The 26,265-nt window shown below is 33.1% G+C and overlaps 2 protein-coding genes and 1 long non-coding RNA gene across 3 annotated transcripts in view; 1 reads left to right on the top strand and 2 right to left on the bottom strand.

Moving 5' to 3' along the window:
* Positions 1-3,022, bottom strand: part of LOC139502487 (dnaJ homolog subfamily C member 10-like) — a 380,520-nt gene extending 377,498 nt beyond the window's left edge. Inside the window, exon 1 of the mRNA XM_071291969.1 lies at positions 2,948-3,022. The gene's annotated coding sequence lies outside the window, so the exon portion shown is untranslated. The remainder of the gene's footprint in view (positions 1-2,947) is intronic.
* Positions 1-26,265, bottom strand: part of LOC139502486 (serine/threonine-protein phosphatase 6 regulatory ankyrin repeat subunit B-like) — a 512,428-nt gene that overhangs the window by 44,682 nt on the left and 441,481 nt on the right. The window lies entirely within an intron of this gene.
* On the top strand, positions 12,810-19,570 carry LOC139503650 (uncharacterized). The gene is made up of 4 exons (XR_011659155.1): positions 12,810-12,927; positions 17,584-17,645; positions 18,165-18,327; positions 19,385-19,570. It is a non-coding gene; the product is annotated as an uncharacterized lncRNA (long non-coding RNA).

Genomic DNA, 26,265 nt, shown 5'->3' with positions numbered 1-26,265 from the left:
GCATGTTTAGTCTAAGGCAATTATATTATTTGTTTTTGTGATATTGCTTTGAAATAGTTTGCAATAATTTGGGGCTTTATTCAACAGGAAACCTCATTTTTAGCCATGAAATTTTACATCAATGAAATTTTGTATGAATATTTACCTACAGTCAGAATATTATTTTTTTATATTGAATCATTTTTTTTTCCATGAAAAATAAATGTAAATAGTTTATTATTAACTTACTCTATATTCCTGAACAAAATTATGGCATGAACAGTTTTTTCATAGTTTTCCTTTCATTTTGGATGGGTTTATTTTGGGGGGGGGGGGGGGTGGAAATCGTGTAAGACGTACAAGGATCAGGAATTTTTTTCACCTAATTTCGGTCATTTTCATATAATTTAAAAGTTGGTGCCCCTTTTGAAAAAAATTGTCAAAATCTCATAACTGCATGAGTATGCTCATACTCGTAGCATCAACAAACTTGTTTCACTGTTGCATCACATTTACTTCATGATTTATCCTACCATTTTCCTAAAATCGATCAAGAGCAATTAAGGGAAGACAACAGTTTAAAAATAAATTGATTTTAATGACTCAAAATGATAGTTTTCTCAGTTAACATTGTTATGGCTTACGTTTCTTTCGATTCTGAAGTCGAAATTAAAATGGGATGTAATGCGATAATACTAAAACGAACAATTCCGGACTCATTTCCGGGATTAGTTTTGTTGATCAAATTCACAGGAAAACATTGGCTTTTTGATGTTTTAATGTAAGAATATTAATGAAAATAGTTGCACTTGCTTTATTTAGCATGAAATCATTTTAAATTTATGATTTAGTGCCAAATCTGCGGAAGAGAATTTCAGGCATGTGTATTACATAGTAAACAAAGCAAGTGTGTTTACTGTTAGTAGACGTAGTGAAAAAAATCTTTTTTCTACATAAATTAAATCAAGTTAAATTTTAATCATAATTGATAATTGTCTTAGCTGAAAAGTAATTAAATAATGAAGACAGTTGGTATAATTTTAATTTCTTTATAGTTTGGAGCTTGTGATTAATAGTCCGGTGTGAATTAAACACAGGTAAAGAGATTACAATCATTAACCAAAAGCTTTTAGAGGCATTAATAAAGTTATTAGGAGGGCCCTCATGATTATAACACTTTACTGGAGTGGCAGTTTAATTACATATAATCGATAAGAAAACAAAAACATGTTCAATATGGCGATTTTGAAACTCGATCTCAACAAAATGACCGAAATTATTTCTGTTGAAAAATAAAATTTGACCTAAATCTTAATAAATGATTTAGGACTTTTGAGTTTCCGAATCGGTCATGTCTGGCAATAAAAAGGTATATGACCGTTTCAGGACCCTTGAAGATGTACATGTATGGTGCTTGTCATTTTGAAGTTCATAAAAATATGATTTGCTTGACCTGTTTCGTCTGCCACAAGATTGATGACCCTGAATGGAATGTACACAAAGCAATGGAGGCCAGAAGTGGGATTTTGTGTAGTTCTGTAATCTGTTTAGGCATTCTGAAGTCAGGTATGAGACGATCATTAGAAAATTAGCATTTTTGAGCAACAATTTAGAATAACAAAAATGCAATGAAAACATATCTTTAGAAATGTTTTTATATTCAAATTCAAAAGGGTGAAAAAACGTATTCTGCACTAATTTAGTACACTAGTAGTAGTGTAGTGACTTCAATGTGTACATGTAGTTTCCCAGACTTCCCTTTGTGATAAGTTCAAACACAAATAAAGAACAAACCAACAAGATGATTTTAGACTACCATGACTACGGTAGGATACAAATGTAAAATGTATAAGAACTTCAAAACCTTACAAAACAATTATAAAGACTTACATACCTGCCAACTGTCACTATTTGCGGGGGATTTCCCCGATGGAGGCTCCCAAATGGAAATTTTGAAAGAGCAAAATTTGTGTCCACAATTTGAAACAATACAACTGACAAAATGACTTATTAACAATAGCTGAACATGCTGAAGGCTTGTAAAAGTATGGAGAAGCCAACAATCAACATTGAATACATTTGAGGGCCCTCTTAAAGGTTTTGTAGGACTATGTATGTACTTCGAGATTCCGCCAGTTGAGAAGCACCCCTTGATTGACTGCAAGGGTACAGCAGATCAATGTACATGTACACTCCCTAAGGATTAATGGAGATGTGTCTTTTACAATATTATCCCACCACCAGACCATCCAACACCGCGCAAGGGAGCGTGTAGGACACCAGGAAGACTGTTATTATGGTGGAGGAAGATGAAGTAGCTCTGAGAGAACCACCTGGCTTCTAGGCGGGAACAGACAAACCGAAGAGATTTCAGAAGATTGATCTCCAGGTCAAGCTCGGAATAACTTTGACCTACAGAGGCTCCTGAAGTATCCAATCAAGTTTTAACTCCGTCTGGATACCACAGATGTGTATGAGAGTTATAAACGTACTTACACTTTTGGTATTTAGCTGTATTTTGCCTCCGAATAACCTTTTGACGTCAAGCAACAATCACTTTTTAGTTGCGACGTCAAATATTTTGAATTATGAAGTCAAAGTTTACCAAACCTGTGTGATGTTATGTAATGGCGGACAAATTTGCATACAAGTGTAAATACGTCTATTGTGCATATAAAATCACCATTATGGAGAACATATCAGTTGCCAGCTAAACGTTTAAAATCAGTTATTCCAAAGGAGGAAGATTGTTAAAATCTGAAATAGTTTAGGACCATATCACATCTCAAGACGTATTCTAAGACGTCATACATGTCATTACTATGTCTATGGACCGGTGCCGAAATTGCGAAAATAACGTAAACACTAGAAACTGAATGCTTTTAAAGTTTTGAATAGCTTGTTGATGACATGGAAAGACATATGAGATGTACAGGCAACTGATTATCATTGAAAATAACTTATATACCGGTTTAATTTGGTTTATAGTCCACGGCACAAAAAACGTCTGCATGTGGAGTACCGGATATTGTCAACGTGTATTTCCGCATGCGTACTCTTTCTCTACAGTTTGTTTGGATATGTATACATCAACTCGTACCTTCGAAATCTCGTACCTTTGTCAGCTCGTACTCGTGCGTTAATGAGATGATTGTGTCTTTTTTACATTGACATTCATCAGAAATATTTTCGCAGGAAAAGAAAATATCTATAAAAAAAAATGTGATGCAGCGTCCCCTTATGATAGCGATAGAATACACATTTTCTCCTTCCAAAACAACAATTTTTTTTTATCATAGAGTTATAGCAAAACCAATTTTACATGTTGTGCTATGTATATAATAAAGGCAGTGTCTGCGCGTACCCGCAAGCGGGTACGAATAGTGAAATTGTCGGTCTTGGCTGCACGTACCCACATCCGGTTTTCTATTAAAATGCCATCAGATCTAGAATGAAACGTGAAATATATACGGAAATTATCGATAATATGGGGATTTCGTGTAGAACGAGTGAAGAGTATGAAAAATAATATTTTCAAATTGTATTTATTAAATAATGATACATAATAAACATTGCAAAATTAAATGCACAATGATGGAAAATGAAACTGTACAGTCTCTGTAAAAGAAAAACATGATAGAAATTAAAAACCAATTGTTTAGAGAACCATTGATGGTCTTTCCACCAGTAAGGATTTTTTTTATATGAAAATATTAAAATTCGGTTTTAAATGTCAATTTTAGCGTCAAATGACAGCTTATTGGACGCTGATTCCAAAAATATATGGTTTCTATACAAAAAGATATACATAAGGGAGATAATTTTTTACTTCCGGTTTAAAAGATGTTATTTCCGGTATGTTTTGATAGTTTACTTGACACTGATTCCAAAAATAGATGGTTTTATATACTTTTACATTAAATTAGTACAAAAAATGGCTACTTCCGGTTTACAAAAGGTCACTTCCGGTTGGCTTTTTCAAGGTCACATTGCTTGCAACCTTTTGCCAAAAGTCCCATGGCTTTATCATGTATATATAAGAGGAAAAAGCAAAGGTCAAAATCTAGAACGTTAAATTTACCTATGACCTTGAGCTCAATTTCAAGGTCATCAACCAAGGACCTCAAATCAAAAGACTCTAGGCCTCTACTTTATATTGTTAATGAGTTATCTTATCATACAACTAATATTAGATATAAAAGGGGGCAAAACTCGCATTAAATGTTACGTACCCTTTTAAGTAAAATTTACATGTTACGACATGTCGCAACTAACAATTGTGTGAAAATATTTTGTCGATATCTTGTATTATTTCTGAAAATAAGAGATAACAAGCCAAAATAAAAAATTTGAACATGACCTTGACCTTTGACATTGACCTCATTTTCATACTTTTTTAGCAAGGGCCTCAAATCAAAAGACTCTAGGCCTCTATCACTTATGGTTTTCCAGTTACAAATTTATTTCACTTATTTCAATACAAAAGGGGAAATTACTCTCATATGGGGTCTTCGTAAAGCTTCGGTCAAAATAAAACGTAACATCCTGAGGATATAACGAGCAATTTGGAAAAATAAATTTGTCGCTTTCTTTTACGGTTGCGGAGGAGATCTGATAACAAGAAAAACAGTGTTTGGGGAGATAACTCTTACAAAGAAAAGTGTTCGGTTAAACAGGGTGAGTTTCAAAAGCGTATAGACTGTATGATCTCATATACAAAAAAACTAAGCGACATCTTTTGAAACATTTTTACACCGCAAGAAAAAAATTAGGCGGAAGAAAAAAAAAATAATCAGAACAAAATCAATAGGTCTTTCCACACGAAAGGTGGAAAGACCTAATTAATACTATTGTAGCAGGAACAATTCTGCATAAGATTCGGGGATGCGGACCACAGCTAATTCTAGTTTGTAAACTGATGTGTGCGGAAAACGACTGATGTCAAAAGTGATGCGCTATAATATATCTAAGTAAATGAAAACCAAAAACTGAAAACAATATATAATTTAATCAACAAAGTACAACTTTCATTATCATATGCCAAAAAAAATTAAAAGTGGAGCATTCAATATCTTCAAATTAACTCGTACTATGAAGGCACGTAGCAAATGCATTAACCTAAACTCTGGTTGGGAAGCGTAGCTTTCCTAGGTTTTTTTTTCATCTTTATTATCTTTCCTAGGTTGGACTGATTGACAGTCCTGAAGGGATTTTAAGTAAGAATCTAAATCTAGTTATATAAAATATATAAATTTCTCCCAGAAGGTAACCAAAGAATTTGCAACGATGCAAATATTAAACTTTACAATATAAATAAATATCTTTAACCAATGAATTAACATAGCAAAAGATATGTAATTTAACAAATATATCCTTAATAAGGTTCATGTAAATTAATTAACAATACAATACATCAAATATGAAATTTAGAGTTTTACCATTAAAGGGAGCTAAAAATTAACTAATAACATTGTCTGCCACACTATTATATAAAATTAAAAGACCCTTTCATTGATGCTTCATATAAGTTATATGGTTCGCTACCGACCTCCTATGGATCCATAGAAGATCATAGAAGGTTAGTAAAATCCATAGGGGGTGAGGCCGGAGGCCGAGTCCCCTATGGATTTTATTCACCCTCTATGGATCCGCGTAGGGGTCATGCAGTAGTTAAACTTATAACGATTTTATCGCACGCTAGACTTTTTCTGCAGCGTTTTGTTGAAAAATAAACAATGAAACACAACTACATTAATAGATGACGTCACCATTAACGCGTCATGAACCCCCTATGAAATTTACTATTTTAACCCCCTACGATCTCATATAAAATCAAAACTAAAGTTAAACTAACGAAAAAGAAACCACGCAAAACATTCCTATACTCCAAAGGGAATATACCAGCTATAAAGACCAGACTGAAGGATGAATTTCCTGAATACATCAAGAAGACAAATGATCAATCTATAGAAATTTGTTGGGAAACATTTAAGACCCTACTTACATCACTCATGGACGAGCATATACCACAGAAAACATGCACCAGTAGATGGAACATCCCCTGGCTCACGAGAGATATTAAAAGAGCAATACGTAAGAAACAACGACTATATAACAGAGCTAAAAAGACCAAAAAAGATAAAGACTGGGTAAAATTCAAAAATATTAGAAGAAACATAAAAAACCTACTAGAAGTTGAACACAAAAATTACTTGTCCAATTTATTAGAAATTAAGGATGAAACCAATACTGAGTCGCCTAAGCAGGGAATCACCAAGCAGTTTTGGAGATATGTAAAGTCAAGAAAACAGGAGAGTAGTGGTGTATCAACACTCAATGTAGATGGACAAATTAAGGAAGACAATACATCCAAAGCAGAAGCACTTAACAACCAATTCCAGTCTGTTTTTACAGAGGAAGACATGGCTTCTTTTCCAAACATGGGACCTAGTACCATCAATAAGATTAACGACATCAAAATTGAAGAAAAGGGAATAGCAAAACTACTAAAACAACTAAATATCAATAAAGCTAGTGGTCCAGATAAAATATCTTGCAGAATATTAAAGGAAACAGCTGATGAAATATCACCTTATCTGAAACATATATTTGAAAGATCATTATGTCTAAAACAAGTCCCTCACGATTGGACTACTGCAAACATAACAGCACTTTTCAAGAAAGGAGATAGATCAAAACCAGTAAATTATAGACCGGTATCGCTTACATCAGTACCGTGTAAAGTAATGGAGCACATAATCTTTAAACACATCATGGAACACTTAGAATGTTATAAGATCCTTGCAGACTTCCAACATGGATTTCGGCAAAAGAGATCATGTGAAACACAGCTTATTATTACAGTTGAAGAAATAAGCAGGTATTTAGATTCCAAACAACAAACTGACTTATTGATACTCGACTTCAGTAAAGCTTTTGACACCGTACCCCACACCAGACTCCTCCATAAACTAGACCACTATGGAGTCAGAGGAGACATCCACGGGTGGCTGAAGTCTCGGTTAACAACTAGACAGCAGAAAGTACTAGTAGACGGCGATGAATCATCATCTGTAAATGTAAAATCTGGTGTACCACAGGGCACAGTAATTGGGCCGTTAATGTTCCTCTTGTATATCAACGACATAGGTATTGACATTAAATCATCAATTAGATTATTTGCAGATGATAGCCTAATCTACGTAGCTGTTCAATCAATGAGCCATTGTCTTCAACTCCAGCAGGACCTGACCACTGTGGTTAACTGGACTAAAAAATGGCAAATGATTTTTAACCCAACGAAATGTTTTGTATTACGTATAACAACAGGACGACAACCAATAATCTACCCATATGATATGGAGGGACACATCCTTGGAACAGTCAACCACAATCCGTACCTAGGAGTGGAGCTATCTAGCACTTTATCATGGAATGACCACATCGGAAATATCACTACAAAGGCAAATAAAACTTTAGGCTTTATACGGCGGAATCTTAGTAAATGCCCAATGAATATAAAGCGTCAGGCATACATAACACTTGTACGACCAACACTAGAATATGCTAGCAGTGTCTGGGACCCGCATCTCCAAAAACACATACAACAGCTAGAAATGGTCCAAAGGAGAGCAGCCAGATTCATCAGGCATGAGTATTCTCGAGACCCGGGCATAGTAACATCTTTATTAGAGGACCTTAAACTGCCACAATTACAGGAGAGACGAAAAACATCACGTTTACTCCTGTTTCACAAAGTAATCCACCAACTTATTGCTATTCCAATTCCAGAATACTTGATGACACCAGCAAGAATGACACGTCAGTTCCATCAACGACGATTTGTCAGATTAGGATCAAGTTCTGAACAAAGAAAACATAGCTTCTTCGTAAGAACCAAAACAAACTGGAATGAACTACCGCCTAGCTTATTGGACATTGATGACTATGAGGCATTCAAAACCAACCTCATAGCACACAGATATCCGTAAATCAGCACACACATGTTTTTATCTGCACTGGCACCTGTACATATGATTTTAAAAGAGCACATTTTGGATGACACAACTTTAATTTTAATACATTCGTGTGATGAGTCAACCGACTCTTTACGGATTACCCATGTAGATGTAGATATATGGGGTCACCACGTGACGGCGTTAAACCAATCACAGCGTGATAATTTACCCGCAGTGCGATAAGATAAGTTATATGGTTCGCTACTGACCCCCTACGGATCCATAGAGGGTTTATAGTAAAATCCATAGTGGGTGAGGCCGGAGGCCGAGTCCCATATGAATTTTATTCACCCTCTATGGATCCGTAGGGGGTCAGTAGTTAACCGTATAACGAATTTATCGGACGCTGGACTTTTTCTGCGGCGTTTTGTTAAAAAAACCCAATGAAACACAACAACATTAGAAGATGACGTCGCCATTAACGCGTCATGAACCCCATATGAAACTTACCAACCCCATACGGTCTCATAGGGGGTCACCACGTGACGGCGTTTAACCAATCACGACGTGATAATTCATGATCTGTGGTCCGATAAATTATGACAGCTTTGCCGCCATCCAATTCACTTATTCGCAAAAAAAATACTATTTTTCCGGTCCAAAGCGCATATATGGTAACTTATCGCACCGCGTTAATGATGACGTAATCTATTAATGTTGTTGTGTTTCATTGTTTATTTTTCGGCCTCACCCACTATGGATTTTACTTACCCTCTATGGATCCGTAGGAGGTCAGTATATAGCGAACCATATAACTTATGATGGCCTTGAAAATTTACCATATTTACAAAGTCTCTTTGAAGGAGTTAATTATATCTTAATTAACGGAGTTCAGCTAGTCACGAAAAACAGTATATAATATTAATTGTTTTTGTGTTTCATTCAGTGTTATAAATATAAGAATATGTGGTATATGAGTGCAAAGGAGACAACTCTTCATCTAAATGAATGTTCTTGTGTGTGTTTGTGCTGTATTTCTGTCACGTTACTGTGTTTTAGCCGCGAATATATATGTTTTTAACATTGTAATAAAGTGGGAGCCGGTTTGGCATGCCATTAACAGGTTCAACCAACCATTTTGTAATAAAAGGTACTGTACCAAGTCAGGAATATGTCAGTTGTTATCGAATAGCTCGTTTCTATGTGTGTTGGAATTTGTCTTCGTTGCACTTCGATGTTCCTGATGTTCGATTGTTTTCCTCGGTTTTAGTTTGTCATCCGGATCTGCAACCGAGATTATGACGTTAGAACACCTGCATACTATTTTTGCCTTTATTTATCGATTGTGTTTGGCTTCGTAAAATGCAATGCTCTCTTGTAAGCTATTGGACACAGCGTTTTGTCTTTGCATAAACCATATAAACATATAATAGATTTTTAGTTTGTTGTCAGAACCTCACCTACTTTGAGGACTTTATTGTATTTTTTTTATTACACGAATTACACGCATACACGCTGTTATAACATGTATAAGACCATGTGCAATTTTAATTTGATCTTAAGCATCAATGAAATTTGCTGGACTAGTCTATGTGGTATAGGTTCGATTTAACTGATTTTTATGTATACGCATAATCAAGGAAACACATATATGAGAAGATACCCAGAACAAAGAACATTTGAAATGAAATATTAGATCGTAATAACATGGTTTTGATTTACCTACATGTAGCTTCTGAACAGTAAAATCTGGGAATAGTATTATCGTGTTGAATTAAATGTCGTCTGCTCATTATCAATCAAGATGACAGTAGTTTATCGATGTTCAAATCTTGCATATCGATGAGGAATAGACAAACTAAAGAAACAATATAAAAACTGAGAGGATCGCTTTGCATGAGAGTTCTCAATAAGTCAAACTATCACAATCACGGTTAAATAAAAAATTACACGACTTTTCCGGTATCCAAAGATCTAAGATCGTAATAACATGTCACTAGTGACTTGAGACACCGGCAAATTGTATCAGTCAACCCATTTGTGATGGTCACCGAAGAGCGTATTTGGGGTTGATTTTAGTCGTTTTCCCGCTTACCGCCGTTTGAGAAGGCGTTGTCAAAAGAGCTGTTTATTCGTACGTGAGCGTCTTTCAAACTAAACTGATGTCACACTGTAATTGTTCCTTTTTAAAATTGATACACGATGATGAATGCTGTACCCATATTTTGACTATTTCATTTATTATGTCTGTTTAGTTCGCGCATCATTGTAAATTTAACGGAATATGATGAGACTGTCATCAAAGTGAGAAGTTTTAAGTTTAGCGCTTTAAAACCAGGTTTAATCCACGTATTGATTTACAGTATTACTGGATACCAGATACTAACTGTAGAGATCAGATGAAAAGAAATATAAATGTTGTATATGCTTCTATATATATATATATGATATACAGATGAACTAAGTAACATATATTTCCGTGAACATACATAGAACCATTCATTAGTGACATTCAATCTGGCTTGTTATTCAAAGGCTGCCCTCAAATATCTTTCTGGTTTTTTTTTTTTTCAAACATCACACACAATGTTCTTTGCATTAGGCAAAACAGATAATACTAGAAGCCTTTGATGACAAATTATAAAAGTAACAATTACTGTGAACGGCGTTTTGTGTTTCACCGGATTCCAACATCATAACGCGCTGACGAATGGATTATATTGTTACTACTGTGATGTAATAAAACTGCAATTTTTCTTTTCATGTACTCCGAGTTTTTATGGGGTAAGATAGTTTGAACCGATATTTTTAAAAATATTTCGTGGTTTCATGTGAAAAGATTCCGTCAGTATGATATTGTTCTATTATATGTCATTATGATATATTTCTATTATGAAATAGAAAATACGTTAAACCACAAACGTCAAAATTATTCAATCGCGTAGTGGAATGAACTATTTGTGGATTCTTATAAATTCTATATAACTTTTGGACTATTTTAAATCTAGGTCTTTTTTTAAATTAATTCTTACATTCTTTTGTTTTTTTAACCCTGTATTCTAGCATTGCCCATGTGAAATTTTAAAATTGTTTGTATAAACATTAAACAAATATATGTGACGTTTGCAATTTTCAGACGTCAGACACGCGAATCAATGAATGTGTTTGTAGATAGATGTTTTTGAGTTCTGTTAAATTGTTCTTTTTAAAATTGATACACGATGATGAATGCTGTACCCATATTTTGACTATTTTATTTAGTATGTCTGATAAGTTCACGCATCATTGTAAATATAACGGAATATGATGAAACTGTCATCAAAGTGAGAAGTTTTAAGTTTAGCGCTTTAAAACAAGGTTTAATCCACCATTTTGTACATTTGAAAATGCCTGTACCAAGTCAGGAATATAACAGTTCTTGTCCATTCGTTTGTCATGTGTTTTGTCATTTCATTTTGCTATGTGATTATGGAATTTCCGATTTGATTATCCTCTGAGTTCGGTATTTTTCTGATTTTACTTTTTGTTTTGCATGCATCACCCGCCATGCAAATTCACTCAGTCAAAAGTTTCTAATCTGTAATAGGACGCACTTGGTAAATGACAGATAAGACGAATCGTGTCATTAGTGATTTTAGGACACATTATATCGGTCAATCCATTCGTGATGGTGACTGTAGAACACATGTTTTAGGTTTTTAATTTGTCACCAGCCTAGTAGTCAGCTGTTCTGTATTGTGATAATTTATCATTGATAAGGTCATACTTATGGATTGACTAATTTCAAAATTTAGAACTTTTCGAAAAACAGAGGGGTTTATAACCCAGGAATAGATTACATCAGCTCATTTGGCAAAACTGTTTCAGTGGTATTTGAGGTCCTCAATGCTCTGCAAGTTTGGAAATTATTTAGTCTTCTTAACATTTTTGATTCGATCGTCACTGATGAGTTTTTACGAAGACGACACGTGCGTCCAGCGTAAATAATTTTAATCCTGCTAGCTGGTATCTATGATGAATTAAATTTCCGTCATTTATCCTAATATATATATACCACTTTCTCTGTTGGAGTAGGTCCGAGCTATATATCTTTTATATAAATAATGTAATAATAAAAAATGATAATTGTATATAAATGTTGTATATAGTTTTTGGAGAAACGTAATAACATTTCCCCGTAAAACAGACACCGAATCGGTGCTTAGTTTGTATGTATGTGTTTGACAACGTTAGGTAGACCTAAAATGTCAACTTAATTCTGCAAATTTCAACAACCCAAATTTAAAAAATCATAAACAGTATTTCATATAATTTATTATGACAAAAGAAAAGTTTAATGTTTTGACCAGTCCATTGATTTGTTTCGGGTGTCCGTCGTTTGTGCATTAGTATGATTTTTGCAATTATCTTGTTAGTAGTTTCTCTTCGACATATATACAATGTTTGCGTGTTTATTATTGTTTCATTTGCATCTTCCGCGTCTCTTTCCAAACAGTCCCCCATGTTAACTCGCTGGTTTAACTTGTAAAGGACACGTACGGCCTTGATAATAATGTCATTTAAATTTAAATATCTGTTTTACAGATAGTTTAAAAATAATTCTCGATTTAAATCAATTGTAAACATCGTTGTGTAGTGTACATTTAATTTTGTTGGTTTTTTTCTTAAGAATATGTTTTATAGTTCAAGGTACATTAAGGGAGTATTAAAATTATTATCAAATTATCTTTTACAATGTATTAAAATGACCAGTCAATTGCGCTAAAATCTTGCTTTGCGTTTATTCAAACAATGGTAATCATTCAGTTTACAACCCTGTTGTAAGGTTCCCTTTCAATTTAAATTTTAAAATGCCCCTTACACGCTTATCCAAGGACAAGACGCCATATTTGAAATAAGGGTACAACACATAGTTGTATTCAAAATTTCTTAAACGTTTGGAATGCTTTCCAGCTGATTCTTTAAAGATAATATGACACGAGTAACTCTGGTAAGTTTAATTGAGAAATCCCATATGAAACGAGAGGGTTTGGTGATAGAAAGTTGTGATTCTTCCCAGAATGTTTGAAATCTTTAAAAAGTAGGGAAAAAATCTAGGTCATTCGTTGCATTCCGTTCATATGTGGGTTTCATTTTTCTTTTGTCGCGTTTGAATCTTCATTATTTCTTTCCAAGTAAACTCATAGAAGTGAACATTATAGATTAATATCTTGCTATTAAATCTTAGTTCACACGTCTAGCAGCAAAACTATCAATGAGGGGATAGGGGAGGGCGCGCGTTTAGTTAAGTTGAATGTATATATGTTACAGTGAATTTGTATAATCAGGGATTATGTAGAATCCCTGATTTTTCAGGGAATATGCAGAATTACTTAAATCATTAGTAATTATAAATAATCCCTGAAAATGACCAGTGATTTTACATAATCACTGAACATTTGAAGAATTATTCTACGATTTCAGGGATTATCAATAATTTAAGGATCCTTTGTTTGATCAAAAAATTAATATAGACAAATTATAATTTTTGACTTTCATATTCCTTGCCAAATGAAATAACTTTGCTTTTAAAAACAGAGGATGATCTTAAAGGTATAACTCACACAGGGTTTTGAGACAAAGTTGAAGACTTCAAAATAATAATATCAACATTCCCTTTATAGCGATAGCTTTGTTTATTAAAAGCCAGCGTCAAATGAATATTCATGCTGTATTTGGAATCCAAAGATCATGTTATTTGTGATACATGTAAAGCAAATGATGAAGAAGATTATGGAACATCTCTTTTGTGGTTTTTTTTGTTCAAATGAACAAGAAATTCAAACTGTGAGAACTCAGGCATCTAAATGTATAGAAAAATAGGCGGAGCTTAGGATTGACAAATAGAACAAAATTTTAGAGGAAACTTGCATTTGGTGTAATATTATCATAACAATTCTACAGGATAAAAGGAAAGAGGAACGCACAAAAATATAATGGCAATTGTTCACAAAAAGTCTGAAAAAGGATATCGCATGGCCAGAAAACATGGTATCTTTCTTGTTCGAACCAGTTCAAGGTTGCAAATTTCCCTTTTTGGGGTACCTTCAGATGTTTTTACTGAACACTTTATTTCTTCAGGCGTGTCGTTAAAATCGGATTCGATATGTGCAGGAAAAGTGGTTTTTTTAAATGGATTTTGTGGTAAAAACAGATGTGAAGTATATTATTTGTTTGATATAGTGTGCCTTACATTTAAAAAAAAAATGGGGGTATCATTTTGATATATTGTGCTAACATTTAACAATTTATGTTTATAATGATGTTTTTATTTGATTTTATAGAATACATTATTTAACTTTATTCATTTTCTTTATAAATAAAACTATTTCTTCATTTCAGTTATTATATATAATCCCTGAACTAGCCAGTGGTTCTACAGAATCACTGATTATACAAATTCACTGTAACATATAAACGCTTCCGATTGAAGAAGTAATGTTTAATAATTTGTATCATGTAAGGACAACGCCTACATTAACCAGAAACTTTGAAAAAACTATTTAAAGCGCAAAAGGATTTCTGTCCAGTAGACAACACTGGGTCGATGCCGCTGTTAGTGGACGTTTCGTCCCCGATGGTATCACCAGCTCAGTAGTCAGCACTTCGGTGATGAAATGAAAATCAATTACAATGTATATGGTAATTGTTATAAATTTCCGATTTATAAAACTATGAATTTTTCGAAAATCTAAGGATTTTCTAACCCCAGGAATAGATTACCTTAGCTATTTGGCACAACCTTTTTGGAATTTTGGGTCCTCAATGGTCTTCAACTTTGTACTTGTTTGGCTTTATAACTATTTTGATCTGAGCTTCACTGATGAGTCTTTAGTTATGTAGACGAAACGCCCTTCTTGCGTATTATATTATAATCCTTGTACCGTTGATAACTATTTACACCACTGGGTCGATGCCACTGCTGGTTGACGTTTCGTCCCCGAGGTTTTCACAACACCAGTAGTCAGCACTTTGGTGTTGACATGAACATGAATTATATGGTCATTTATATAAATTTCCTGTTTATAAACTATGTTTTTTTTCGTAAAACTAAGGATTTTCTTATCCCAAGAATAGAATACCTGCGCAACGTTTTTTGGAATTTTGGGTCCTCAATGCTCTTCAACTTTGTACTTGTTTGGCTTTATAACTAGTTTGATCTGAGTGTCACTGATGAGTCTTATGTAGACGAAACGCGCGTCTGGCGTATTAAATTATAATCCTGGTACCTTTGATAACTATTGATATCTACCCCGATCAATTTAATACCCCATTTTTCATGGCCAGTCTTAGATTTCTCAACCAAAATGCTACCTAGTAGATCGGTTGTCATCCTTTAAAAAGATATGTTTAAAATAAAACAGTTCAAAGAAAATTAAACTACAGTATTTAATAAAGTGGAGTAGAAAAAGTTGCAATATGTTTTGTTTGAGTTGTATTTGAATCAATACATTCAACACAAATACGAAAAGCTATAAACAGAATTTGATTACAGTTGTGTAGAAAAGACATTTTATTTTATTGCATTATAAAACCTACTTTTTAATTCATAACCCAAAATATTCCCTTTGCCGTAGATGTGCCAATTTTGCTCAAATGTGTTCAAATCGAATGTCATCCAAACATATCTAACTTCCTCGAAATGTGCTCGATATATATGTAATTTTACCACTGTGATCACCAGTAATAATAAATTTATCCGAAGCTACAAATGTGTCGTATCTATATTGACGCGCTATGTAAACCATCACCGTAAAAACTAGGAGTTGATATCCCTTTTATGATTAGAAATCTACAGGTTTAGCCAAAATCTACAAACCAAATCTATGAAATATTTTGGAAAGATTTTGTTTAATTTATGGTGACGAAATCCCTGACTTTTAATTCATAAATAATTCATTGATATCTAAACACGACTACAGCCAAAGACATACCGAACAAGTTGTAAAATATACACACCGTCATAAGGACCAAAAAACTTCACCGTCTAAAAAGGGACAATTAACCAATGAGAACGAAAAACCGTCTCATTTGTGGTAAATTGTTATTTTGAGTTCCTCGTGTGAAACTGAAATATAAAAACCTTGAAAAGAACACTTATAGGTGCCTGTATTAGATTTATTTAGAGAAAGTACCATAAGAAAAATATCCACAGTAACATTAGAAAATTTTTGATTAATTGAAGCACAATTATCATCAAGGTAACGTTAAGTATTTTTTACATCTGTCCTTCAATTAAATGTAATTTAGACGTATATTGACTGTGATATATCGAAGTTCAGGAACAAGTCTATTATTTAAGGAGTTGAATTGGTCACCATAAGAATACTTACAACCTGCTTGAAATGAGTTGCAGCAAACAAACCTGTAACAGACCGTTCAAGGGATAATTTAATTTGATAAGATAACTTCTGTGCGATAGTGCAGAGTACAAACAAATCACATGTGTCAACCAAACCCAACATACCATCAAAAGCATAAAAAACATCAAAAACTTACAAAGAGTTTTCTATATTCCAAAAATGCCAATTCTTCTACCCTCATGATGTTTTTGTTTCTTCAATTTTGTTGTCTATTTTCGCTAGCTACCTTTAAAGAGAAGGTATCCGTTTGCACCCTTGTCTAGCGAAAACAGTTTTTAACAGCATATTTTTAAAGTTGAGTGAAACTTGTTGAAGGCCGTACGGAGACACCTATAAGTGTTAATTTCTGTGTCATTTGATCTTTTATACAGAATTGTCTCGTTGGCAATCATACCACATCTTCTTTTTTTTTTATTTCGTAATTTGTCTTTCTGATTTAATTTTCCACATGTCTCACGTTATAATGGTATAAACAAGCCTTTTTGTGTGTGCATTGAAAGGCATTAAAAGTCAATGGTCGGATCCATACGTTTCTTCTCGGATTTACTTCTGGTTCAAGGGAGACAAATCAAACTCAAATATTTTAATTAAAATTTTTAATGTAAACAATTTCAATGATGTTAAGGTTCATGTGGCCCCAACGGTTAAAATGGCCGTATTTTCACCTCAAAATTTACTCTGAGTACAAACAAACCTGCGCATCTCAGGCATAGCATGCCCTAGATAAAATAATTTCAAATATGTTTTATGTTTTAGAAAAATAAAAACTTACCAGGATTTTGCTGTGCACTTTTTTTCATTCCTCCAGAAGGTGCCAAAAGAAACTAAGTTGGGAAACAGGTTTTAGAACTTCCCCACAGGTATTAATTGAAGTGAGCAGTATTGATTGACATGGACATTAGATGGACAATAGATACATGACAATAATTGGTTATTTAAACTGTGTACCTGAGTGGACCATATCAAGGTAAACTCAACTGTTTGTTAATTTTATCATCTTCTGCAGGGACGAAAAAAAGTGTACGGCAAAATCCAGTTAAGTTATGAATTTTCTAAATCATACAATGCATTTGAATTTTATTTATCTAGGGCATGCTATGTCTTAAAACGTTTCCAGATGCACAGGTTTGCCTGTACTCATAGTAAATTTTGAGGTGAAAATACGGCCATTTTAGCCATAGGGTCCACATGAACCTTAAGACATTTTTATGTCAACTTTTCTATAATTACGAAATGTTTTGTAGATGTAGTGTTTCAAAGGAGACAAAGATCAAACACAGTAATGTTGTTCAGATTCCTAATCCTGGTAAGTGTAACTGGTATCTATAATAGGCAGAAAGAGAAAACGATCATGATGCATTTCAAATAAATACATAACAGAAAATTATCATCCTATAAATTTTGCATGCATAAGAGGATTATTAAAAGTGAAGTTAAAAAAATGTATTTAAACTACGCTTTATACCATTAAAACAGGGATTTATGCACCTACAACTAAGTGTGAAGAACTTTGCATAGATAAAGTAATGGTCAATCATGGAGTCTTTTGTCAGCATGAACAGATATGTTATCGAACCCACGTATTCTTTATCGAGTCTCACACTTTACCACGAGACATATGAGTACGTTCTTTAGGATTTTAAATTATCACCATAGCTCCATATAAGCAAATTTCATAGTAATTTTATTTTCAATACCTCTAATAAGCTTGATTTTTGGCTTATTTTAATCTCAACACTAGAGCTAGAGCTTTCGTTAACCTAGCAACGATTCACAAATAACCAATACTGATTAATAAATATAAGGATTACTCAATACATTTCAGGTTCATGTGTGTACAGCTTTCCCGGTAAAATGCCCCGAACCAGCGCAGTGGTCAACCCGTGCAAGAGGTTTTTGTCCGGATCCGTCCAAATATTTTTGCCTCAAGAATGACCTTATAAACGGATATTCCGAAAACTGCACGATATTTGATTTTCTACAGCCAGGTAAATTACTTTAATTTTGAAAGTATTTTATATACTTAGACGCACTTTAATTGTTTCCAAATTATGTCAATATAAATAATAAGTTGTGATTAGAGTGCCCATGAGACAACTGTCTATCACATTCACAATTGTAAATAATTGAATACAATATTACCACAAAATCTTTTTTTTAAAACAAATCCGAGGATTTCATCTGTTTATATATTTAAAAAGCTGTTTTGTTGGAACATTCAATGCATATCAGTATTAAATACATTGTTCTGAACTATCGAATAGAGGCAATATCTAAAAGGACTTAATAAAGTTTCAAATTATACTGACTTAATTTTGTTTTATAAATTTCAGATATATTTTCGATCGAAAAAAAAACCATCTTTGTCAATAATATAATAAAACAAAGGTTATCGCTTGTGTTTGAGAAATATAATTGTTATATTGTCAGTTTTAGTTGTTTTTCTATTTTTATTAACTCGTTTAAATTTTTCCATTTTTTTTAATTTTAAGCATTGAAATTTCAAAATAGGTTTTCTTCAAAGGAAAACAGATAGAGCATAAGGGGAACACTAAATGACATGTTTTTGAAATGATGAGCAATATGTTCCGACATTTATAAGGCAGTTTAACATGTTTCTTGAAATGTGGTTTTGTAATACTAGTATGTTTTTTGAGTAGGGTTATCATGACTTCTGAAATGTGAAGATTAATATTATGTGATTTTGGGTTCAGTTTAGAAAAAAAAAGAATTCATTTGTACCAGACGATAGTTTCTCAAGTTGTTGCTTTATATTAGGCTTGAAAAGCAAAGGAATTAACAACTATCTTGAAAAACAACTAATGGTTGTCTTTTGTTTTTAATCAAATTAAAAACTACAAAATATTTCATTTGTAACTCATTCGATATGTACATTTGAGAAATTAATACTTTTGGCCAAATCAAAATGCTGTTAGATATTACAATGTATACACAACGGAACGCTAAACGTTCATTATCTCGCTATAAATTGATCTAATCTGAAACTGTATGGATTGTGTTTGAGTTACAAATCTTTCCCAACAGGTAGAAAACACGTTCTCCGTGGAGGATTGGATGCAGACATTTGTTCGTCAGAGCGTTACCAGCCATGGCCAATCACATTCTACACCAATGTCAGTACCAACTGTATCTTTCTTAAATCAGCATGTAATGAAGAAGGATTAGTTGTCTATAATAATGGGAATCGAAACACTGATATTGCATGCAGGTGCGACTACACAAGAGGTTATGATTTTATCGTTAAACCTCGATACCGATGTTTTTGTGTTCCATCAGAAGAAGATTGTTCCTGTTACCTAAAGATATGTCATAAAGCAACTGACAAGTTATCACCAGGTAACACTAAAGTTCCATTTGTGAAAAAGTAAACATTACCACTGCAAAAAAACATTTATTCCTTTCGATTCATAAGAATACATTAATAGTTTTTATGGTATAACCCTTATGTTTTAAATCAAATTTTTATATTGTTTTTGTCTATTTCTTCTTTACAAAAAAATAAATTATACATAGTATTGTCTCTTTCTATCATCGACAATTTTGTATAAAGATATAGCTCTATATACATTAAATTGTTAATACTATGGTTCTCTGGATTTGCGTTTTTGATGTTTACATGGAAAGTCGAACGATGAAATTATAATTTTCACATCTTATTTCTATTTACTAGTACGTGGATATGTGTTTCTCTGGCAATTATACAGCATCTTTGTTTTACAAATTATTAAATATATATTTCCCGACGAAGACGGACATGTATTAATTGTCGTGCACCAAATTCATTGTTGTCGAATGTGACATCAGGGAATAATGTTTATTGATAAAATTGTATTTACATAAGCAAAACTAATGATGTCACTATTTCAATCCTGGTATACATGATGAGTTTACAACCACTGGGTCGATGCAACTGCTGGTGAAGTTTTGATTCTCCGAGGGTATCACCAGCCCAGTAGTCAGCACTTTTGTGCTGACTTGAGTTATCATTGATATGTTCATATTTATAAATTAACTGTTAACAAAACTGATGTCTTTTGTAGACGAAACGCGCGTATTGCGTTAATATAAAATTTAAATCCTGGTATCTATGATAATTTTACTTGTAGATATCTTCCAACTTTTTGGGGGGTTTTATCAGTCGTTATAGTGGTTAGAATGTTGTTCTGTTCATCTGCTTGTTGTTTTCGTTTTTGGTCGTTACGGTGATCACTTAACTTCGACGTATGAGATTGACTTTCCCTATGATATCTTAAACATTCTTTTAAAAAGACGTAAACGTTGCACTTACCTTAAAATATGCAGTTTTGGGTGGATAATCCAGAGTATACTCAACACAGATGCATGTCCCTCTAGTATCCGTTTCCTGTATTTTATAACCAATTCAGATTATATATGTTTTAGTCCGTTTTCATATGAATATCTTTTCATTAACAAGGCTGACTTTAATCATGTAAGTTACGTTTATCTATCACATGTGCCACCCATAAGTATAATCCTATTTTATAAAAACATATTGATGACTACTTTATACAATCCGAATTGTTACCACATTATTATTACGTGTCAACTTTATTATCTCATCGGCCAAACTTTATTTGTTTACGAAATAGATGTTTTGAGTTGATAGGGTTATATTGTGACATTTCAAATGAGCACTGGAATCTAACATCTTTGTCTTTTGTTGGAATTGGTCCTTTTGTATGGTGGTTGTGTTTTTTCAGTATGACGTGTAAACTCTATTACAGATTACGAATGCCTTGAAGGAGAGAAGAACTTGACTGTATCTAAATGCAAGACAATTATCTCCGTAAGGTAAATAGTATTCATATACAATAACCATCATTCATATAACTTTATCTTTGATGGCTGTGTGAAGCTGAAAATATATCGGACATTCGTTGGTATTAATAATAATTTTATATTGGTATATCAAAGGATTATGTGTTAATTAAGTGTTTATTTCAATTGCAATTGAACTTTTTTGAATAAATCTAAAGGACAAGGTATGATAAGGGGCATTTAATAATGCTAATCTGCAATATTCATTTGTACATTTGTATCTACTAATCTTGACCAACTCCTTAGAACTAGACGAACCGTACGCGTACAATCCGACTGTATGTGTATTTTGAAAAAAGTAAGCATACAGTCCAGACCGTACGCGTACGCGTATGGTCTAAATCCTTTTATGGGCTGGAACATAAATACAAGTATATTGTCTTAGGGAGGGATAAATCCTACTTAAAAATCACTCTGATTCATAAAAAATATTCTCTGAACTGACATTATCATGATACTTGATGTCTTGATTGACAACATATTTGGTACTTTTGGGTGACATGTTTTTCAACACAAGAATCGGCATTCTCATTGGAACCAACTGTGACCCTCTTTCTGCGACTTGTTCCTTTATCCTTATGAGGCTGGCTTCATGCAAACATGTTAAAGAAGAAAGGAAAGAGGTTAGTAATATCCTTTTACTTTATTTTCCGCTATATATATTTTCTCTCACCAAATAATTGAGAAAATTATGATTATGTTGAACACTTCTATCCCATGGAATTAGAGATAAAGGATACACCATATACATTTATGTCTGCCTCATATCTTGACTTACATCTACAAATTGACAATAAAGGTAGGTTGAAAACAAAACTTTACGCAAGCAGAGATGATTTCAGGTTCACAATTGTGAACTTTCATTTCAATGTAGTGACATTCAAGCAGCGGCTGAATATATCTACCAATTGATACGATAATCCCAGGCTAGCATTTCTTATCTTGATTCATTGAAAGAGGATTACTGCTTATAAGGAAGCTATTTAATCAAAAGATCCTAAACGGTGAAGTTGCAATCATCCTTTCGTAAATTTTACGGACGCCATAACGAGTTGGTAAGCCATTATGGAATATCCGTGTCACAGATGATATATGACATCTTCCTAAATACAATCCCGTTCCCTTTACACGAACGTAACCTATCGCATTAGACTATTTCATGGGTTTTAAATAACACTAGCAACACGACGGGTGCCACATGTGAAACAGGATCAGCTTACCTTTCTGGAGCACCTAAAATCACCTTCAGTTTTTGGTGGGGTTCGTTTTGCTAAGTCTTTAGTTTTCTATGTTGTGTCTTGTGTACTATTCTTTGTCTGTGTGTCTTTCTTTTTTTTAAACATGCTGTTTTCAGTTTATTGCTGATCTATCAGTTCGAATGTCCCTCTGGTATCTTTTGCCACTCTTTTAAACCTATACCCTACAAATTGCAACTAAAATGTTCACTTACAAATAAACTCATCATAGATACCAGGACTAAATTCAGTATATACGCCAGGCACGCGTTTCGCCTACAAAAGACTCATCAGTGACGCTCGAATCCAAAAAGTTAAAAAGGTCAAATAAAGTACGACGTTGAAGAGCATTGAGAACCGAAATTCCTAAAAGTTTTGCCAAATACAGCTAAGGTGATCTATGCCTGAGGTAGAAAAGACTTAGTATTTCAAAAAATTCGAAGATTTGTAAACAGTAAATTTTTAAGTATAACCATATCAATGACAATTCATGTCAGCACAAAAAGTGCTGACTACTGGGCTTGTGATACCCTCGGGGAAATAAATCTCCACCAGCAGTGAAGACAAGTGTTGCAGGATATCGATATTGACGTCGTTAAGTATAAATCTCATGATTGCACCTGCGCTTGTTGCCCATTTATACATTATCCGGCTTAACTTTGTCAATAACACTTCTTTACGAAATGTATTATCCAAGGGTTTTATAGATATATCGTGAGCTTTAATCCATCATCAAGTCCTTCTATATGTAAATAAATGACCAAGAATAGAGCACTGCTTTTTCCAAAAAGAATGGCCACACAACTTCAAAAATGCTGATGGATTCAGTCGCGGATTATTCAAAAGAATGGATTGAAAGGAAGAAAGAAGACTTATATACTCTTTCCGAATGGATTTAGGTTGGGAGGTCGTTAATATAAATTAGAATCAAGAAACGGTTTTTGTCTAATAATACCCAGGCTACATCAATCATTAAAGACCCAAATGTAGCAACAGAAGTGTCCTACCACCATGACAAATATGTTGTTGTCCCTGCGGGTAAATCTCCAAACAAATTGGTTTAATTTGTAAATCACATAACACATCTGCTTTATAAATGAATTAGCTTATGGCGATTCAATTGGAAACTAAATATTATTCTAATTATTATTATGATATTAACTATATTTTTCTAAATAATAAGGATGTTCTCATCCTAGGCAGGAAACGTTTTTTCATCACCGATCAAAACTGAGCATCAAAAATATTGTGAAACTTCCTATCCCAGAAGTGGCATGAATCAAATGTTGATACTAACAAATCGCAAAGTTCTTTTACAATTAAAACAATCTAAGACTTTTTCTTCAAGTTATAGAAAATAAAACATTTGAGTTTTCTACCCTTTACACATGTATTCCCTATTAAAAACTAAAAGATAATAGAAACACTGGGTCCTGCTTTTTCTTATCAAAAAGAATGCATTAAGTTACAAGGAAACACTTCAAGGAAATATTTCTTATATTAATTCGTTTCAGCCTAGCAATGCAGCAACATAATAATATCTATTATTGTTTAATTATTCATGGCATGGTGACTTAAGTTAAACGCGGTTATATTTATACTTTAAACTAATGTATATTTTTATAAAGAGTATTTTGTCAAATATACACATTTTAAGAACGAAGTCTGATACTGATAAAAGATGTTTATTTAAATCTAATATTAATCGAACCTTTAACAATTTTTATAATGATACGAAGATTCCAATGTAAAACTTAATTTCAAGTATTGTAGACATGCTATTTAGAAAAATCAGATTCAAGAAGATATATTAACATATTTCAGAACAAACACAACTAGAGACGATGATACGAAGAAGTATATTTCAGATAGAGAGAATATGTCAAATGAAGGTACGCATATATAGTAATAATTTGTGTTCGTAAAATATATTTTAATCAACGCTTTACGATTATTAGATATGAGGTGTCTGACACAACACGAAGCTCGTTTGATTAAGCACGAATCGCAAATAAATGTCTCATCTAAACTTTATACCAATGTATATATAGTTTTTTTTTCGCATACAAAGGTAATAGCTATATATTTTTCATCATTTTGAAATTAACAAACAAATTAAAGTTGGACTTTGTGAAGACTTAACACAAGCTTAACTTAATTTTTACCGGATCCAATACTAAGGTTAACAATATATTGTTTACATACAATCATCTCATTTTTTATAAACATACACATATGTACAAATTAGTTGAAGAATAATTTTGAATATGCAATTATAAGCTTTAATAGATATCGACAGGGTGTTGAATGTAGGGGTTAAATGAGATTAAGTACAGGTATAATACAGATATTGAGATAACACTCAAATAACATTAAAAAAACGCCAATTTCACGGAACATACTGCTAAAATATAAGGCTAAAAAATGGATGAATCATAGAACCGAACAGATACAAAAGCGGGTCGAAATAAAAAGCAAAATATATCATAGTCACAATTCAATGACTAATAAATAAATGTAATATTCGTGAAAACATTATGAGCATTTATCTTTAACCACAAGGAAAGTGTATTCGGTATCCATACAACATTATAGACAAGTTTTGATTATACCATATTCCTCAGATAAAAGTAATATCACGGGCTTCAACATGAAGTGAAAGGTCCCATTTTCTGCATATAAGTAGAGTCCAATTGGAAAAAGAAATGTCTTGCCAATTTCAAATTTAGCTTATCTTCACTAAAAAGGCCAAGTGAGCTTATCTCATGACTTCGGGTCGTCCTCGTCCGTTAACTTTTACAAAATCTTCTACTCTGACACTACTGACCCAAATTCAACCAAGCTAGTTTAAGAAAATGTGTCCGCCCACTCCCCTTGCCAACCAACACGGGCAAATGGTTATAAATAGAACATAAAGGTAAAATGCAGTTTTTGTCTTATATGTTTGATACTAAAGCATTCAGAGTAAATCTGACATGGGTTAAAAATGTTCATGAGGTTTAAAAACTATATGCACTGGTATTTTCAGACGAATCAGACAACCTACTATTGGGTTGCTGACCCTGAATTCGAAATTTCAAGGAAATTTTGCAGTTTTTAGTTATTATCTTAAATATTATCTAAGATATATAAAACATGTACAGCAAAGTAATCTTCTAATGTGTCAACATAATCGAAATTGTCAATTGACCCCTGTAGGACATGTAGGAGTTATTGCCCTTTATAGTAAATTGTTTTGAGTTTTTCTTAAATTTTTGTGATCTTTCATAAAAATGTTATCCTCTGTAACTTCTGAGACAAATTTGACCAAACATTGGCCAAAATCATCATTAGGGTATCTAGATTAACAATAAATGTCCTATGACCCTACGTGCCAATCAACAGCGACGACATAGCTCAAAATAGAACATAGGAGTGTAATGCAATTTTTGGCTTATATTTCTGAAACTAAAGCATTTAGAGCAAATCTGACATGCGGGAAAATGTTCATCAGGTTAAGATTTATCAGCCCTGAAATGTTCAGAATCAGACCTGTTGATTGGCTACTGCCCGTGAATTGGTAATTTTAAGGAAATTTTGCAGTTTCTGGTTATTATCTTGAAAATTATTATAGATGGAGATAAATTGTATACAGAATAATATTCAGCAGTTGTCATATTATAAGGTATCTTGTTTAAAAAAATGTGTCCGATGACCCTGCCTGCCAACCAGCATGGCAGACACGACTAAAAACATATGAGTACAATGCAGTTTTTGGCTTATATTTTGAAACTAAAGCAAAAGTATATTGGTTGCATTATTTCATGCAGCAATTGTAAACAAATATCAGGT

The sequence above is a fragment of the Mytilus edulis genome, chromosome 14, assembly GCF_963676685.1.
Source record: "Mytilus edulis chromosome 14, xbMytEdul2.2, whole genome shotgun sequence".
NCBI classification, from domain to species: domain Eukaryota; kingdom Metazoa; phylum Mollusca; class Bivalvia; order Mytilida; family Mytilidae; genus Mytilus; species Mytilus edulis.
This window is presented reverse-complemented; position numbering and strand designations above follow the sequence as displayed.